The sequence below is a fragment of the Anser cygnoides genome, chromosome 2 (assembly GCF_040182565.1).
Source record: "Anser cygnoides isolate HZ-2024a breed goose chromosome 2, Taihu_goose_T2T_genome, whole genome shotgun sequence".
Classification (NCBI taxonomy): domain Eukaryota; kingdom Metazoa; phylum Chordata; class Aves; order Anseriformes; family Anatidae; genus Anser; species Anser cygnoides.
This window is the reverse complement of record NC_089874.1, coordinates 115,539,255-115,554,575: the sequence shown is the minus strand read 5'-3', so window position 1 is coordinate 115,554,575 and position 15,321 is coordinate 115,539,255.

Sequence of the window (15,321 nt, the reverse complement as noted above, 5' to 3'; positions counted from 1 at the left end):
TCACAGATAAGAGCCAAGCAGGAGCTGAGTAGCACTGGTAAGGAGCTAAGCCACAGCAAGGACTGAGTCTCCTGGGGAAAGGCACAGGTGTTTAGACTCATATATATATATATATATATATATATATATATATATATATATATATATATGTCTCCTCAGATAGGCAAACATCATGCTACATAGATTCAATCAGAAAGATTAAAACTTGTGCGCTTTTTTTTGTGTGTGTAGGCATTTGTTCTGACTTCCTTGTTTTGTCTTGTCTTGTTTTGTTTTCCTTTGTTTTATTTTGTTTTGCTCTGTTTTGTTCAAATGCTGTGTTTGTTAAAGGGACACTTTGATTAAACCTTTTGCATGGCTTAAGCAGATAAAGTGAACAGAGTAATACTCATAGCACTGGTGGATTGTTAAGAATTTTTTTGCATTTTCATATTTAAAGACACTCCTTAGAAGCTCATAATAAGTGAATTTTGCATGGTACTGTATTATTTAAATAAGAAGCTGTGATTTCTTTTATGCTTGAGGGTCCTTTACACAAATGGCATGATACTTTTCTCCACCCAGCCTGATTCTACTGCTGAGGTGAGCATAACAAGAGCGTGGCACTAGCCAACTCAATTAGGAGGATTTTTTTCCCTGGAATACACTTTATTAGCAAAGTGTGACTACCACTCAGAACCAGTCCTGGGAGAGCACCTCGCTCAACAGGAGTACTGGAGATAAGATGCCGAGACTCCTGAAAAGATCAAGGGAAAAAAGGGAAGCTGAAGTAAAGAGACCATTAGATCATAAAGGATGTTGCCATGCATTGGACACTGGTAGGAAAGCGAGATATGGTAGGCCTGCTCCTGCTCCCATGGAATGAGATTCGTGGATAGGTTTGTCGTTAAGTACAATGGAAATGATCCTGAGCTATTTAGGGGTCTGATGGCTTCTGTCATGCACTTCACTGTAGTTTTTCCAAAATAAGAGCTTTTAAGCAAGATAGTCACATCTGGAAAGAGATGCATTTGACTTGAGGTTTATGACCCACCCGAAAGTAAACTCTTAGGTGTAGCTGCCACCAAAGCTGGTTCTACCCCACAACAAGAGATCACCATTTATGTAAGGGAACCTCCATAAGGGATGGGTCCTTCAGCATCCATTAGGACTTAGCTTTAACCTGCAGGGATATGTGCTTTTCTAAGTTGTTTCACAGTGGTATCATCATCATAAAATAGTAAAATTTTGTTAAATAATAGACTAGCATGATCTTTTCATGGATTGGAAATAAAGTATTTATTGGTTTATGTTGGTTGATAGATACCACAGTAAGTTTGATGGGCATTTCACCATTATTTTGGGGTCCTAAAAATATATGGATGAGTCTTACTCCTCCATGATGGCACAGTTGTTTAAATATTGTTATATATTCATAATATTTAATCACTGGACATCAGAAAAGAAAGGACGAAAGCTAAAGGTGGTTACACTGAGTCACACAAATACCTTTCAGGTTGCACCATTTCCAAGAAGTTTATCAGACAAATTCGAAATATTATCATGAAAGAATGACAAAAATAAAAATTAAAAATTAAAAAAAAAGATTCCTTCGGCATTTTGAGTTGTCATAAACTTTCTGTTCTTAAAGTATATGGAATTATCATTTTTTATGGTATTTTTTCATTCAGTGGAAGCAGGAGCAAGACACATCTTGTATGCAGTATTTAGGCTTGTCACATGTATTTACATATGAGTTTTTCAAAATGAGTTTTATTTCTGATTATTAATTAGCCATGGTACCTGCATAAAAAGCTAAATAGCCTTCAAATAGGATTTCCACCTTTCTAGTGCTTGGCAACAGAGCAGTTGCTGTTGTGCCCTGCAACATTTTATCTTCAGTCTGTGTAACACATGAAGGATATTATACACCATCCAGTATTTATAATCTAAATAAAATATGTGAGAATTTACATTGTGAACCTTCCTGTCTAAGGTGAGAGAATACCATACAAAATTTTCTTTGTCTCAAATCGACCTGTGTGTATCTGTGTTTCTCAAGGACTTAACAAACAGATGTGATGCAAATTCAGACTGAATTACTTATTACACGGTTACTTACATGATCTAAATCATACTGATGCAGTCTCTGTAATTTAGGACAAATGAGGTAGAGCAAACTATGCACAAGGATTTTTCCACAAGACTGCTTATTGTGGTAATGTTAGTCACCATGACATCAGAACTAATGTTGTAGGACTTAAAATTTCCTTATGTTACATTTGGAATAATCTACTGAAAAATACACTGTGAAATAATATATGATTTTCTGGTTCCCACCTGTGCTCTACTGTATCTCACACTACTGTTGCAAATAAAGTATCTGTTAAAAAAAAAAAAAAAAAAAGATATCATTTGGTCACTGAAAACATTCAGCAGTCCTAAAGATCACAACCAAAACATGAGAAAAAAAAAATCCAGAAAATAGAATATGCATAACAGGAGCCTGGAAGTGTGTGCAGCTGAGAATGAATGACTTACTGTAGAAAAAAATCTGTCAGTAAAGAGATGTGATTGCAAAAGATAAAATGTCTTTATGGAAACAAGATAAACCAACTAGAGCAAAAATTATGCTGGTGTACATACACTGCCAATTGTGCTACATGGGTTTAAAACTCGTGGAATAATGGAGAGCTAAGGCTTTATACAAGCGATAGGAATGACGCAGGCAATTAAGAGCCCTTTTACTATTGCATGGGTTGTGAGACCAAGCTCCCATGAGGAACTGCAGCATCAACATCAGGTCCTGTAGTGACAATGTTTTTCGTTGTCTGGGTCCTTACTTGGAATGCAAAGTTTAGCTCCTAAAACATGTATGACACTCATGTTTGGATCCTTACAATGATTAGTATGAAAACCCATCACCTGGGGGAACACCTAATCAGCAGGAAGAGCTGAGAGACGACTCACACCTGACACTTACCACTTTCAGAGATTTGGCTCTTGCCTTCAGCTGCTTTAGAGGTAGCTTCAGGGATATCTCCCAAGGGGCCAAAGTGTGCATGTGGCTGCGTGTGTGGCATATATCTTACTGCACCTTACTGAAATGGGCTCCCAAGGGAATTTAGGCAGAACTAGTCGTTATTTTGGGGTCACAAACAGGCAGGAGCCACTTCGACATTTTGGGACTATCTCCAAAGAGGCGCCTAGGTGTCCAGAGAGTTAGACAGGCAGACAACTAACAATGTAACTCCAAGGTTAAGACGCAACAGGGTCCTGGGAGGGACAGGAGAGCAGCAGTGCAGGCAAGGGAGAGCTTTGCAGTGTAGCTCTCTCTAACGCTGTGGTGTCACAGGATAACGGTCCCTGTCATACGAGGACATGCATGTAGGCTTGTGGGATCACACCGGGGCCACTGAACAGGAGGAGTAACTGCACCGTACCAGGTGAGTGATGTCCTCACTCTGAGCTTCAGTGGTGACACAGGCTTCAGCAGAAAACTGCAGCTGTGGCCCAGTTGTCTTCTTAAAAAGAGAACTGAGAGCATAGATAGTCCCAATATCAGCTTCCTTTTGAACCTTCCGTTGGCTTTAGAGTCCCTTATCTGTTGCAGATTGCGGTGCATTGCAAATGTTATAAGCTGCTTAATTTATATCAGCCTGATAGCTTTTATCTTAGCTATTAATTTCTTTTGACCTCTCTTACCTCATTAGAAAAGCAATCCTTACAAGTACAAAGACTGTGGAATAATCTAGCAAAAAAAAGCAATCGCAAGGTTCTTTTGAAAGGCAAAAGGAACTTACATTATTTGTCTCTCACCTTGCAGTGTGAAACAGGCAGAGGCTTTCTCTGGGGCTCGACATTCAGGCCTGGCAAACAGAGGTCCCAGCCACTCTTCTCCACTTGCCACAGCAAAGGCCTTCCTCTGATGTTTCATTTACACTTCTTTTTTGATATGAATCTTCATAAAATGCTCAGGAACTCACAATATGTATAAGAGTTTATATTAGTCTACTCTGCGTATGTGAGTGTGTATGTGAAAGTGAGCTGCACAAAAACGAGCAACTGGATTTACTCCTGGGAAAGGACAAGATCAGTGGGTAAAACTGTGGGAGGCTGGTTGCCATTTGAGATTGCTGCATGCTCCACTGGGATCCCAATGAGTCATTTGTTTCCAGTTATTTCTGAGACATATGGATTTCAGCCTGAAGAGGGGTTAGGGCTGTCTCCTACTGCCATGGACCGAACTGGGTTCTCCTGCTCTTCCTTCCAAGGATCAGCTGCCATGAGTTTTTGTTTCCACACATGAAACATTCAAAAACTGCTTGCCTTACACGTTTTGGAACCTTCTAGCACTAGAATTATTTTACCATTATCCTATTCTACTTCAGGGTTAGCCTCATTTCTTCTGTGGGGATTGTTGCTTTCCTTTGGACCAGCAGATCTCAGGGCATTGGAGATACATTCATTTTTCTCAGAAATTCCTTTGATAATTCCAGATATCTCCACTATTTTATTCCATTCCTTAATTACTTCCATTTGCATTGTATCTCAGTGCCTAGCTGCCTAATGATCCCATCTTCAGATGAGAATACATGTTGGTTTGGTTTTATTCCCTGCCTTCCCAGCAAGATGAGCTCATCAGAGCTGGAGCTTATTCTTCTGAGCATCCTTCCCTGAGCTTCTTCAAGGGGCTGCTTCCTCTCCTTGGTCTTGTGGCCACTCTCTGCATGTGGCAGCAGAGAAGTCTCAAAGGGGTGCTTCTTATTTGCCTTGACTTGCCAGAGCCACACAGTACTCAGGGTAAATCTTGCTTTATCTTCACAGAAAAGACAAAGTCAGTTTGCACCAGCTGAACCCAGTCTTAGAGAATTGCAGTAAACAGTGACCCAGCAAGGAAATAATCAATTCTGAAAGACTGGATTTCGGCTTGTAGCAAGTCCCTGGGCTCCGATTTGAAAGAAAAACATCAATAGGAAAACTGGAACAATGGTAGATTGGCCCTGTAAGTTCTGAACATATGCACATGAATATCCAGTAAGAAAGAGCTGAATGCTTCATGATTAAACATGACAGAGTAGGGACAAAATGAACTCTGGAGATCAGAAAGACGTACATAGATGTTGGACTCTGTTTGCCCACAGGTATAGCTCCAGAGAAACAGCTGCACAGCATCTTCTGAGAGCTGAGTCAGACCAGCTGTGCAGGCTAGGATGCACACAAACACAAATGTTTCAGACACAAGCCTTTTTTGTTTTGTACCCTCCTTCCACAGCTGCCCAGCACAGTTCAGATTTCCTGGAGGCAAACATTGCTGGGGCATAAAAGCAGAAGCTTCTGTGGCCTCCAGACTAAAATGAGAAAAGCTTTGAATCCTCCAACCTCTTCACTTTGAAAAAGCCCAGCAAATACCATGGAAGGAGCTTTAACAGAGGAGGTCAAAAAGTTCATCTGGATCCCTCTACATCCTAGTCATTCCTGGGGCTATCCTTAGAGTACTACTCCTTAGGTTAATTTATCGCTGTGTAAACAAAATATCCCCCAACTCCTTGTACCACTAGCCTTTCTGAGTTAGAATAGATATTCTTTGGATGAGTGCATCTGGAGAACATCTAAAGTTTATATATAGCAGCTATTGCTATTGTCTCTGAATGGTGAGGAAAAGGTCAAATCAAAATGATTTTATTCTCTCCCCAGTTAGAAAAATTTCTTCATCTGCTCGTATTTGTGTGGGAGTTTGGTCTTTTTTCCTCTTTAAAACTATGTTCCTTTCAGGATATTCATGCTATATTTTACCTCTTCTACAGGTTGAATCCTCAAACATTTTATAAAATTAAGTAGAACACTTCATTTTCTCATCTAGTGAAACCTTTTGTTATCTTATTTATTTATTTACTTTTTTTTTTTTTTTCCAAAGAATGTCATTTGAGGGTTCTTTAACTTTTCTGGCTGATTGAGATCTTTGCTTTGCAAGATCTGGTGGCGCTTTCCACCACATGGTCTCCATTTCTCTATATTTCCTGCATAGACAGTTGTCCCTTCAGTGAAGACCCTGTGGCAACTGCTGAGGTTTTTTACAAAGAAGCTCCAAGCACACAAATTTCTGGTTCATATCCTTCTTTTTCTTGTTGTTTTTTGTTTGTTTGTTTTGATTTGTGTTTTTCTTTCAAGATGGTATTTTCCGTAATAAAACACACAAAATCTCCATAAACTTAATTTCATGATGAACCTGAATTTTTCCTGAAGTCTTTCCCCTTCTTATCCATTTTCCCAACTTCTTGCTAATTATTTTGAACTTAACATTAAAACCTGCATATCTGAGAGAACTTCTTGAGTAATGTTTCTTTCCTATATTCCATTCCATTTGTTTCGTATTTTCACTGTTTGAGGGGCCAGTAGCTTTTGTGACAAGTATGCATAAACTTTTTGTAAAGGAAGAAAGCTCAAATTCTGTGGATTAACTGGAGTCTTAGGTACTGGAAGGAGCTGTCATTTTATATCCCTGCAAACAGAAATTTTAGTCAACAGTCACAGTTTCAGGGATAACTGAAAATATATAATTCAACCATGAAGTGAAAATCTAGATACTGAATTCCAGCTCTGCGGTCAGTGGATGGAAAATCCAAATCATACCTCTCAGCCCTCAGAAGGGCTTCCAAGAGATTTGCCAAGTAGAAAAAAAAAAAATAATAGCCTTGTACAGTTTGGGGCTGAACCATCTCAGAGGATACAACTACCTAATGATTTTAACTTTTCTCTGCCTAAGAGCAGAGGTACTGTGTCTTCAGAGTGTCTTCATGGGCAGAAGATAGAGAGAGAGCAGGACTTCACATATCTGAACTCACCTGTGAGTTTAAAACAACAGCAGAAAATTAGACATGGGGTTGTGCATGGCCCGAGTCAATGAGGAGGCAAGCTGAGGACAGGCAGAGAAGAGGACGAGCTCTTGGCAAATCAAGAAATGACCTGTGTTGCTCCAGACTGCTTCCCTGACAGCTCCTATAGAGCCATGGAAATAAAGTTCCTCCTTCCACGTCCAAGAAAGTATGTGGCAAAAGAACCTAAATAACAATAGGTTTTCCATCTCCCAGAAGGAAATCCTGTAGCACCCCATAGCTAAAACAGCTTTCAAACACTAAATCCTGCAGTCCTAGGAAATGTTTAAAATTATTTTATAATTACAATTTTATATGCGTACATATAATTTTAACATTTAAAATTACATATATGTATTATATAAATATGTGTCTATATGTATATAATACATGTGCATATATTATAGATAGTTAAGCAGCTCTGGGTACCATCATGTTTCAATGGTAAACTTTGACAGGGAAGATACGAGAGGCAGCCTGACACCCATACTTCTTTTCTGAACATTGTTATTTTCTCTCTTATGAGTGTTAACATTTCTACAGCCAACATGAAGTGTTTATTCTGCAGATAAATCTGAAAATGGGAGACTTTACTCTCACGGTTGTTACAGGGACAGCATTTTCCACATGGTTTGATTTGACATGAGGCTACAAATGCTCTGTGTAAATATCAAACTGTAAAATACCAGCACTGAGTAAAAGTAATACAGCTTGCTTTTGCTGAAACCTGATGGTTTTCTCTTGTCTGCTTTGTACCTTCTTGAAAGCAAGCCAGGTCAGGCTTCACTTCCCACGATGGCAGTAGGTCTTACCACACCCTTTCCTTCAGAACATCAACAGAACCAATTTATTACAGACACTTTTTTTCTTGTGGGTCCTTCTGTCTGCCTGGAGCACTTTTGGTACTGAAAATCCATTGACAAAAATAATGACAAAGAGGATATTTATTTTGTTTTCCCTTTTTTTTTTTTCTTCTTTTTTTACAGACCAAACTTTACTAGTGAGTTTGGTGCCTAAGAGACATATAACCTAGGCATGTCATTTGTGCAGATCAACTATTTTTCTTCTGCAGGCCTACATATGAACCTAGAGGAAAGATGATGCCAAAATTACTATCTTGATCATATAATTATGCATTATGGCTGTGCTTCCCATGTCACTGCTTAATGTCAGCAGCAGGGCTGTAGAAACCTGCTCAATCACAGGTATATTGGCCTTATGGTTGATGACATGAAGCTCCCTTCCTCTTCCTCCCTATTGCCATCTATCCTGGCTGAGGATGTTGCAATGGGTGGTCTGGTATTTCTCAGCTGCCCCAGACTCACAAGTTTGAGTTTAGGGTTGAAAGACAGAGTTAATGAGCACCTTGAGGACATGTAGGTGTCCCCCCTCCCCCCAACACACACAAACACACACACCCCTGGAGTACTGCATTCAATTCTTGGGGCCCCTAGCACAAGAAGGACATGGACACGTTAGTGAGTCCAGAGGAAGGTCACAAGGATGATCAGAGGGCTGGAGCACCTCTTCTATGAAGACAGGCTGAGGGAGCTGGGGTTGTTCCGCCTGGAGAAGGGAAGGCTCTGAGAAAACCTTGTAGCAGCACTGGAACAACTTGCTCACGGCAGGGGAGATGGAACTAGATGACCTTTAAGTTCCCTTCCAACCCAAACCACTCTGTGATTCTGTGATTACATAGGGAGAAGGCAAGAAAAGGCAAGGCAAAGCTTGTGTCTGCTTAGTGAAGACGAGAAGACCAGATTTGTAATGACATTAGGAAATTTTTACAGTAACTTATGTGCCAAATCCAAAACATTACCATTTGCGCACTAGGCCTCAGAATCAAAACAGTCTCTTTTTGAAGTCAGATGAGTTTTATTTATTTATTTATTTATTTTTAAACCTCATGTGATCATCTGTTACAACTGTGAAAGCTGGAAATTTCATGATCTGAGACTCCAGAGCTTAAAGAATAGCCCCAGACTGATAATGAAAGAATTTACTAGTAGTTTTGTTATTATACACTTGCATTAGCCCTTGATTTTTAATGATGTTGTGTTCTGTAACAAATGAAACAGGTGAAGTGTCTCCACTGGGAGTGACTCTGGGATTAAATGCTGTCTGGAAATTGGGGTGGTCATCCTTCTCACAGCAAAGCATGGGAGCTCAAAAAAAAACCACACCTCTAGACAGCTCAAAAAATGTCAGGTGGCCTTGTCTCAGAAAATGGTTACCATGAAATGCCAGAGATGCTGCAGCAGTGGTGTTGGTTGGCTCTGTACAGTGTGATCCTGCTAGCATAAGTTCAAACAGTCTCTGGGAAAAAAAATAAAATATTTGTGTTAAGAATAAATATTGTTTTAAAAACATATGGTAAAATAAAGAGCATGAAAGCAATCGCTTCAAAACACATTTCACAGCAAGGTGTATCTCACTTTAAGAGTTTCACATTAGGAATCACACTGTATTTCAGTCCTTTTGATTCAATTTGTTGGCCTGACTTGTCCCTCAGAACATTCCTTACGTGACCCTCAGAGCTTCTGTCAAAATCCAGTTGTGAGCCAGTCTCATAAGGGAGGCAAGAGTTTATGCTGCTAATTAGTAAGGCCAACTAAAAGACGAGCTCACAGTCCCAGAGGCAGCAATAAATTGTTCTAATCTCTGTTAAGAAATGAGAACTCCTTTTTATGCTGGATGTCACCTACTCAGTCAAACTAACGTATGGAAACAAAGCTGTAATGCCGTGCTGCAAGAGTAAGTTGGTATCCTGTCCACTGACAGCGAAAATAAATTATTCAAATGACAAAATGATGTGCTGTAGAGTCCTCATTACCAGAACTAAGGTTAGCCAATTGAAGTGTGCTCCATAAAGAAGTCAGGCTCCTTGGAAGAAGGAAAACTCTTAAATGTAGGTGCCAGAACCCCAGTCCCAGAAGTCTGCAAGTCCTTCCCTCCATCATTGACACAGGCAAGAAGAATTTTTCAACGTGCTTGTTTTTGACAACTGCATTTCCCTACAAGAATAGGCACAGTCTATGCTGACCTGCACGCATTTCCAGCCATTTTAAGCCATTTTAAAATTGGTTTTAAGCCCTTTCTTTCTGTGTAGGCTACTGTTGAGAGCCCTTGCTGTGCCAAAGGTTGAAATAGTGCCAGCGTTCCCATGACTGGCAATTGCCACTAGAGGACTTCATCACGTAGTGGGACATGTTTGCACAGATACAGTGGGCGTGGATTATTCCTACATTTTGCTCCAGATTACCCATCTCTTGCAGAGTCTGGAACAGAGCAAGTGAGTGCTTCTCAGTGGAAAGCAACCTTGGCTAAGCAGTGTGTGACAATTATTTAAACCAAGCTGACAGAGATTGTACAGATACCTTTGAAGCCCATTCACATGATTACTCCTAAGGGTTTTGCTCAGGAGGCGGCAAGGAGACAAGCACATGAAAGTGATGTCTGTGACTCTTAGACTCTTCTGCAAGAGGACTTCTGATGGTCAACTGGGTAGAAAACCAACATGCAGCGTGTGCTAAGAATATGTGACATCTGCAAGCACTTAGCGTTACCCAATTATTTTTAGGGGAATCCTGGTTAGAATATTAACGCCGTAATACTTGAAAGTAGAGAGTTTCATCTTCCTGACAGCAACCAGGCTGACAACATTGTACAGGAGCAGTGGCATTTCTGCCAATCAGAGATGTGGTAATAGCCTTGCCGAATTATTTAGGAAGGTTGTGAGTTTTACTCTTTGATGTTTATCATTTTTCATTACACGATATTCTGTACCAGCAGGTCAGATTTCCATTATTAGGAGTTAACTGTAGTACGATAACCCAGAGGTCGGGGCTTCACTGTACTAGGAACTGCGCAAGTGTAACAAAGAAATGATCTCTGTCCCAGAAGCCTGGCCCTCATACTAGAGGTCTATTGGCTGGCCTGGGGATAAAACAAACAGCCCTGGGGAACTGAGGGAACTTGAAACAATGCAGAGGCAGCCAGGAAAACAAGGATCACATCGAACCAGGTGTGAGCTGCAGGAGATTCTCTTCAACTTTCTGAAATGCCTCACTAATACAAGAAATCTTCCACTAGATTGTACTTATACAAATGTGTATAAAGTGTACTAATTGGACATATACAAGTGTGTTTAATGTGTGTTTCAGATATACATTAGAATTTGGTATATTTCCTGACTTTCTAAAAAAAAAATGAAAGGGAATGACACGGAATATATGCGGACTTAGTGTTGAAAAAAAAAAAAAAAGTTATTCTCTATCATTATGTCAAGTAGCATTTGGATACAAAAGTATTTCTTCACTAATGGGAAGAATTCCTGAATACTTTCTGGATACTTAGCATAGTTACTGAGCAGGGAAAAAACTGCTAAGTCCATGTAGTATATCCCTCTGCCAGAGCCTGATTATTTTTCACAACTCATGTGTTAATACTTTTCCATCCTACTTGCAAAAGTACTTTGGTCTTGATCTGAAAGTCAGGATTAGATTTTTGGTAGCCTCCTCTTATCTCCATTTTGTTATATCTTGTTTCTACTGAGCTACAGTTTTTCCCTACCCTGAAAGTTTATGGCCTTCAGATATTGTAGTTGTTTTTTTGTTGTATAAGGCCTGGGACTCATGAAAACATTGCTGTGTCTCCTGTGATAAACACTGAGAGATTTATATTGCCTCATCCCAAAATAGGATATCTGATAGAAATACACTAAGCCCAGGAAATCACAGATTCATTAAAACTGTGGACAAATACTGATTTTAAGCGCATCAGTATTGCGAGCTTTGAAAGTCTCACTTAAAAGCAATCTGAAGAAAGACTGCAAGGTTGAGAGGCAGGAACAAGAAGCGAGCAGACAAACAAATATTTGGAAACTCAATGGCCAGCCTTCTGCACTTCCTGCAGCACGCAAACACCGCACAGCCTCAGCGGGGAAGCAACTGGCACTGCTCAGCCCTGGGAGAGGTTTGCTGGGCTGGGCTGAAGCCACAGCTGCAGCGTGCCCTCTTATGGCCACACCAGTTGCTTTCCCTCTCGGCTTTGCTCAATGGTATCGAGGGGGGAAAGAAGAGGGTCACTTTGCTTTTTGTGTCCCCGTTTTTTTCCTTTTTTTTTCTTTTTTTCTATTTTCCTGAGAAAGGAGGCATGGGAAGAGAGTGTAAACTCTGTGCGCTGTAACATGTTTAGAAAATAGGCTTGAAACTTCATGTCAAGATCATCAAGCAGTGCCTCATGTGCCGAGGAAGGTGAAATAGTGAACAAAACGAAAAGAGAGGCTAAATGTCAGGTTTGCCATTTGCTGATGACATGTATGGCTTTCACGCCAAGGTGTATGTAAACTGAAACTGGGTTATTGATTAAAGGCTCTGCATTTAACAGACAGCATTAGGCTAGTTGACTGAGTGTTTCTGTGCTGGCTCATCATAAACTGGGCTCTGTACATAATCATCTGTATTGCTGCAGCATTTCCACTAAGGGGCCGACTGAAGTATTGCCAGTTTTGTCAGTAGTCGATCATTAGACCTGTTCTAAAGAGCGTGCTCCCATGCCTTCCTCTCCCTTTGCATCTGGTACCTTGTTCTCCCCTGACTTTCCCTTGTCACTTCTCAAGCCTGTCCCCCCAGTGCCCTCTTAGAGCCCCCCCGGTTCCAGTGCAGCCATCCCCCAGCACCCCTGCATCCCCAGCACCTCTCCCTCTGCCTGCTGAGGATGCGCCCACTCCCACAGCATTTTCCAACCCACAGAATCCCAGCTGGAGTACTCTGGGACTCAGCTCATCCCTTCACACCTTTCGTATCATGACAGCCACCTCAGTCTTGATTATTTGATAGCACCTCTGCTCAGTGGATGTTTAAAAACACACAGAAATCCCTGAGAGCTCCAGGCAAGAGCTGTGACTGTGGCATCGATGCCTGCAGTGCAGTGACTTGGCAGTGCCTCAGAAAAGAGGCATGGGGCAAACTCTACCTTTCCCCAGTTTCCCGGTCAGCCTTGGAGATCCAACATATTCTGACCACTGAATTTTCCAGTTCCAAAGCTGACCTAACCCACAGGAAAATAAATATATCTCCCTGTTAGACTCCTGGCTGCTCCACCAGAATAAATCCTGGTGCCACAGGAGGGTAGGCAGCAGTCCTTGCAGACAGCACTGCATGCTCTGAGCGCAGACTATTCCTGGGATGACCTGTCATCCTGGGGTGCAGGTTCATAATGGTGCCTGGCAGCCATGCACGCACACCCTGGTATTTCTGATTGCAGTGTGTTTGTGTTTCTACTTTCCCTCTGGCTCATTGCCTTTTATATTTACTTCAGCGTGCCCATTCACCTTAACATTAAAAAAAAAAAAGCAGTCCAAACACTTTTTCTGTAGATCAGAGAGCTTCTGCTGCAGCTCATTCTGCTGCAGTTAACCTTCCTGAAGTCTGTCCTTCATTACAAAAATGTACGAATCAGACAGTTCCAATACCTCTGATTACTGATGTTAACACAGATGATATTTAATACAAAAGGTGAAGGTTGTTTTAGAAACTAGAAACCTATCTGCAGGCTTACTTCAACCGAACCAAAGCCCACTGGAATGGCTCTAAAAACATAAGATAAAGCTATCTGAAATGTCACAATTATCTTGGTACTGCTTGCCTTAGAAATGAAGAGAGCGAGGTTAGAGAGTTTCTAGAGTTATATCACTTCTGCCCAGCCCTTGGGAGCACAGCTCAGTGACCCTTCAGTGTTTCTTTTGTACTTTCTCTTTGATGATTGGACAGGAATTTTGTAATTAAGACAGCTTTTGCTGCATTGTTACAGTTTTCCATGCCATAAGAAATGCCTTTTGTGGTTGACAGGGAGCAAGGATGTCAGAATCCGACCTCTCTTATTAATCCACACAGAAGCATTGGAGAGATTCACTGCCTAGCATCATGCCCCCAGTGTGTGTTTATTTATTCTTCAAGCCTTGCATTTATCTTATTGTTTACAGTAAGGTTCATGCTGTGGAGGAAAATTCTGGTATGGAAGCTCTAGGAGGAACAAAAGGATTTCTGTGCCTCTCAGGTGTTCATTCCCATACCCACAGCATGGTAGGTAGCGACCAAATGCTTTGTTTAACTAGGAACCAGGGAAGGATCTTGAGGGCTACAGTGCTCAGTCTTTTACCATCTCCAGTAACCATAAAACGTAATGCTTTTCACCCAACACATCAACCTTTCTGAATGTTAGGATAAGTGGCTTGTCTGCAACAGCCCTAATTAAAAGGCTGCTCTGGAGCTTACAGCTCTGAAGGCTAGAAAACTTCCCTTAATTTCCAGTCTAAATTTATTCATAGCTAATCTGCACCCACCTGCTCACCAGTGGTGACCCCAGCAGTGGCTCAGAGGGGCTCTGTCTCAGCCAGGGTGCTGGTCACCCCTTTCCCCTTCTCGCCTCTGTGCCAGCAGCTCCCTGTGAGCATTTGCTGCCTTCCCCAAAGGCTGTGGTTGCTTCTCCTCGTTCCTCCCTTTTAGTTTTAACACATGTAGCAAACAAAGGTGTGCGCACTCGTACTTCAGACATTACCTTAAGGCTTCTGGTTTTCTTCCTTAGCTTCCCCTCCAGCAGTCCCCAAAAGAAAAGAAGGATTTGTGAGTTCTTCTTTTAATCCTAAAACGATAAAAATAATATAGACCTGTGCAAGAAACAGGGAAAAACTCTCACCCAAATGAGTGCCAATAGCTGCCAATTCTCGTCTCTTGATTTTGCTTTAAAGGCTGGGAAACTCTCCATATATCTGCAGGGATATAAATGAGCTGATACTGGATAACACTCAAATAAATATGTTCTACGAGAGTGGAAGCACATTTTGCAGAATATACATACATATTCTTCTGAAGGGCTACATCCAAAACTGAAACCAAGCACCACGGAGAAAATTGTTCTTTGTAATTCTCCCTGATTTAAGCAGAAAAAAAGCAGAGGAAAACCAGGGCTAAGTGGCATTTGAAAATATACCAAGGTGGGCAGTACACAGCGTAAAATATTTGGACACTGCAGTTGTGCAGGACTACTGTTTTGTCTCCACATCCTCCGCCTTCAGATGCTGACAAGTTCCCAGGGAATGCCTTGCTTGTGCCAATCCTTCTCTCAATAAAACATCACAGATATTAAAAGCCTTGGCCCAGGGAGATGATGTCTTGTGTAACCAAACCTTTGTGGTGGTATGGTGGCTCACAAACCACCAAATTTTGCAGATTAATCATCATCTAATTTTTTATTTTTAGTGGAAGCAGTCTCTGTGTTTTGAAAACCAATGAAGGCTGGAGCATGCCTCTCCGTGTGTGTTCCACTTGTGTATGCATGCTTCAAGTAAGAATCTGCTCTCCCCCAAAGACATTTTGCTGTGAAAATCCTATTATAATGGATGTCTGTACATTCATGGTAATGACTGATAGTTTATCTGAGGCTACCTGTAAAGTTTCTTTCTTTT